The sequence below is a fragment of the Octopus bimaculoides genome, chromosome 11 (assembly GCF_001194135.2).
Source record: "Octopus bimaculoides isolate UCB-OBI-ISO-001 chromosome 11, ASM119413v2, whole genome shotgun sequence".
Taxonomy (NCBI): Eukaryota; Metazoa; Mollusca; class Cephalopoda; order Octopoda; family Octopodidae; genus Octopus; species Octopus bimaculoides.
In genome coordinates, this window is record NC_068991.1 from 21,381,091 (window position 1) to 21,386,247 (window position 5,157).

Below are 5,157 nucleotides of genomic sequence, written 5' to 3' on the forward strand. Positions count from 1 at the left end.
TGTGTGTGTGTGTGTGTGTGTGTGTGTGTGTGTGTGTGTGTCTGTGTGTGTGTGTGTGTGTGTGTGTGTGTGTGTTTCCTTTAAGCTATTAATGTCCTTTCGTTGTATAATTCAGGTTATTCTTACCATTTCTGCAAACGATATCGACGTTTATTGTTATCGTATACACACGTTCAAAGATATACTCGCATATGTACATATGTAAGGACCTCGCTTGGCCCTGCTTGTTCTTCGAAACTGAAACCACTCATTTATTGCATGTCAAGCAGTTCTCAAATCTTTTTGTCTTTGCATCAGCACAATGGAGGAAGGCTCCCTTAATTAATTCATCTGAAGATTAACCAGTTATTTAACAGGACTGATAGTTGTGGCTTCGAAGCTGGAGATAGTATTCATTGTATTTTCGATAAATAGTGTCCGACGCCAGAACCTATTTTCAATGTGGCTAGACTCCACTCATGGATGCTAGAAACCCTTCAAATAGCTAAAGTTCCAGTGACCAAAGTCAAAGCCATAGCTGACCTGACTTCATCGTGGACCACCACCTTGTCGCTTTGTGTTCCTATGTATGTATCCTAGTTTCACTAGGTGTTCATAAGCCGTACTTTTAGAAACGTTCAGCTCTTCTGCAAGTCCTCTAGTCGTGAAATTTGAGTTTTCTTCGATTTTTGCTTACAAAATACCTTCATCCAATTTTGAAGGTCTTCCACTGGGACAGTCATCTTCTATGCTAAACACTCCAGCTTCAAATTTTGCAAACTACCTTCGAACAATTGATTCACTTACAGCATCATCACCATAAACTTCACAAATGTTTTTGGAAGTTTTTGCGACATTTTCTCCTTTTTTCAAAACAAAAACACATTATAACGCGAATATGAAATTTTTGGTTATCCATTTCAAATGTTAATAAAGGGTAACCGGAATGAAAGATAAATCTATTTCTACTCAGGAAGAAAGAGGAGATGCACTGCCACTTCAAGCAACGCCAAAGTTTTCACTGTCTTAAGTTTCAGGTGTTTTCAATGAAGCATTAAAAGATTTAGCTTTAAAAACATCCAGAACTTTCCGGGAAACCTAATATTTAATTGTTTGTTCAATATTTATGCAGTTAATTAAGGTGGCGAGCTAGCAGAGTCGTTACCGTGACGACAAAAATGCTTAGCGGCATTTCTTCCGATTTTACATTCTTAGTTCAAATATCGCCGGAGTCCGCTTTGTCTTTCATCATTTCGGGGTAATAAAATAAGCACTAGTTGAGGACTAGGATTGATGTAATCAATTTATCCCTTCCCTCGAAATTGCTGGTTTTGTGGTATTTAAATGAAATAGCATGTTTTTCGGTGACTATTGTTTCTAGTCAGAATCGCGACTTCTCACTGTCAACCGAGAAATGAAGACTCTACAATTAATAAATAGGGACAGACACGTTGCATTGAAAGAATTGTCCATTGGATTCCGTAAAATGCTTGAAGAGATCAGTGCTTCATGAAAGCGTTATATTTCTGGCTGCCTATCTGTAATGTTTGCACTGTCTGAACTCCACTAAAAACATTTTTAGGACCGGGAGATTGTGTTAAAATGGGTGGTGTCTTAGAACTACCACCCACATAAAACACAAGAAAGTGATTGTGTTATACTCTAGCAGGAGTAATGGAGAGGTTGAATTTCGAAATTCAGAACCCGCTCTTCTTTGTAATGGAGACTTATTGTCTGGAAATAACAATGATTTTAGTGGCGTCGACGTCACTGGAGCAGTAGAAACCAGGCCATTTCTGAGTTGGTTTGCTGGAAAAGGAGGATGGAACGATAGAGCAAGGAAGGTGGGTAAATCGATGGAGTAGAATACAGGATATAGAGTAAAGAAAGATTTAAAAACTAAAACAAATAAATAGAGAACTCGATGAGAGACAGTTAAGCATTTCGATGGCAGAGAGCATGCTTGAGAGAGAGGCGTATGATACGTTTAAGGAATCGCTTAAGGATCTGGTGACGTATTGGGAGCGAGACTGAATCGTCGCAAACTGACGAACAAACAAAAATCTCGGAAACGACTTGACGTGATATTATCACGTCAAGTAAACCGATAATCAGGTCAGCGTTAGAAAGTGCGGGATCTAATGAAAGAATTGTTAGCGGGGACTTCTACTCTACAAAAGCTGAAGATTGAAGTTTTGTGCTTCGCATAGTACGTCGGGTGGAAGTGGCGAATGCGTACATCGCTTCCGTCATCTACTACCGCCTGACCGTCGGCCCTTTCCCTACTTCGTGACTTATCAAGCTGGAGCGCTTGCTCTTCCAATGACCGTGGAAGAGATTTGTTTCGCTCGTCAGACGATTCATTTGCTGTCAACAACCGCAGAGTGGAGAACTGGGCATGCCGTAGCTAATGCTGCGCAGACAGGCACTGAGGTTGCGACATCTCCAGTGTTTTCTTAACGATGAGCGGGTGTGGTCGCCGTTTGTCAGACAGGATTTTCTGCAGCTTGTCTCATTGACGAAGTTATAGTCCTGGATCAAGCGTAAAACCAAAAAGGGTGCATACCACCTGGTGTGTCGGCAAACGCTCACAGCTTTCTGCCAGTCGGGCACGCGGTAGGTGGAAGTTCTGCTATCGAGTTCTATAGGGGATTAGTAGCGGGCAAGAAAGGCGTCGTCCTCGTGGAAACTATAGATAATTTCCAGAAATCTCTGGCCTGGCAGTGCTTCCGGGGAGCTCTGCCGGTTCGAGCCAAGTTTTTCAGACACAGAAGAGCTGTCAGACGGACTTGTCCCAGGTGGTCTCAGGACGATGAAACCGTTCTGCATGCACTCGTCCAGTATCCGAAAATTACAAACTTGTGGAGCTTTGTCGAAGAGCTGTTAACGCGCGTAGGACGGATCCGGTTATCAGCCGAGTCCATCTAAAAGTGGACTGACACATTACTATAAAATAAAGAACTGTCCTCGTGTAATAGTAACCCTAGTGCGTCGTGTGAACACTTTAGTTTCTTTCCCCCACTTCGTTAAATTATGTATCCAACACCAGGATATAAAACAGTTGAACACTGGGGTCGATGTAATCGATTTACCCTCTCTCCGAACTTGCTGGTCTTGTGCAAAAATTTGAAATCATTATTATTATTACTATCATTATTATTATCATCATCATCATTATCATCATCATCATCATAATTACTAATCATTATCATTAACGTCAGTATAGTTTATGGTTTAATAGATACTAAGAGTGTCTCTTCTCACATCACATACATTACGTATACGTTGAAAGACAAATGTAATAGAGAATTATTCAAGAATAACAAACTCTTTGTAAATATGATGTAACGATATGTATTGACTCTCTAATACATCTACATTCTGGACCAATGGTTCTCAACTGGCGTCCATATGACCACTGAGGTTCCCTATACGATTGGAGGAAGGGGCTCCACGGAAGCAAAATAGCAAATTGGCGATCGATCCACGGTAGTGTTTTAGAAGTCCATGAAATAAATTTTGCTTTAGTTGAATTTATTGCAAGAAACAAGTAGCTTTCTTTCTCTGATGCTTTAGATTGTTCAACATGTTTTCGGCCACTAAAATATGTTCTCTCAGAGATTGTTATTGCAAACTTACACAAGGGAATGTGTGATTAAAAAATAGGAACTTTGAAAGAAGTTTCTTTAAAACTAGTTTTTATACATAATGTGGTTATGGGGGTCCACCAGAAAAAATTAATAATCAAATAGGGAAAAGTAGTTGAACCGTTGTTCTATATGGTATCGACATCCACAAATAAGTCGTTGATGTATTTACAGATGCGATTATTCGTCATTTTCATTATACTGTTATATACTATAGAGTGTATCCTTTAAGTTTTAGGTGTGATAGACAGATATAAATGTCTTGTCCGTTGTCATCATGGACAGATATATCCATCTAGAGAAGTTATATACAAGCATAAAAAATCTATTGCAATTAATAAATAATCGCTAACAAAAATAATCTACGAAAATTAAGTGCTCATTTAATTACATTTCTTTAAACTCCATTATGCAGTAATTCCAAGTAGGATTGACTTACAAGATTGTATTATGTAATTGGCTAAAGCAATCCTTAACAGCAACATATTAATAATAAAAGCGGAAAAGCCTGAATTCCCACATATAATTCTCACTTTACGTTCTAACTACACACAATTAAAAGATGAACTATACGTGAAATATTTTGTTTGTTTGTTGTTTTGCTTTGTTTTTGTTTTTGCTTTTTTTTATTGTTGTTGCTTGTTTTTTTTTTCTTGCATTTCTTCTAAACATGGACAGAAAAATATAAAGACAAAGCATTTATATTTGTCTACTTTATACGGTGTTTGCAAAAGTCTGTAGATATATTCTGCAGTAGATTATAGCATTGATGCAAGGTATTGTCAATGTATCAGTATTTTATAAATGCAATAATGAATACATTTCTTACACGCTATACACTCTCAGTTCAATATCTCTTAATCAAATCACATCGTCGATTTTCTGTGGTAAAACAAGGTTTCCTGTTTCTGGTAGATATATATGAAGTAAAATGGCAGAAACTATACATCCAGTTCCTAATATAATACCTGGAGCCCATGGAATATTCAAACCCTGTAAATGGAAAATAAAGATTTAAATGAAATTGTTAAAATATAAACATCGACCGATAGTAACAGTTCGCGACGACCAACGAGGACTCAAAATAAGACCGGGTCATGGGTAATGAGGGTAAGCGGGATTTAAAAAAGATCACGCTTGCTCTACCCGAGAAAAATTATCTCAGCCACTCGTATCAGACATACGGCCAACGGCAATGCTTAGTATGTGTATATGTGTGTGTGCTGATGGATGAATGGATATGTCTTTATATATATAGATAGATAGGCAATTCGAATGCAAATACGAATAAGTTTTCATTATTTACATTTTACGGATGTTTGTCTTCATGCTGTTTGTTGCTAACACAACGTTTTGGCTGATGTACCCTCCAGCCTTCATCAGGTGTCTTGGGGAAATTTCGAACCTGGGTTCTCATTCTTAAGGTATTTTTCGATGTTGTTGTTATTGGGTTTTTCCACGTGTAACCTTTTCTTTTTCGAAGCGCCTCCCCCTTTTGGGAGTTCTATTTATTTATTTATTTATTTATTTG

General features: G+C 38.2%; 1 long non-coding RNA gene across 1 annotated transcript in view; it reads right to left on the minus strand.

Annotated features, from left to right (window-relative positions):
* Positions 1-3,496: 3,496 nt before the first annotated feature.
* Positions 3,497-5,157, minus strand: part of LOC106869373 (uncharacterized) — a 7,552-nt gene continuing 5,891 nt past the window's right edge. Inside the window, exon 3 of the long non-coding RNA XR_001409395.2 lies at positions 3,497-4,619. This is a non-coding gene — a long non-coding RNA (uncharacterized LOC106869373). The remainder of the gene's footprint in view (positions 4,620-5,157) is intronic.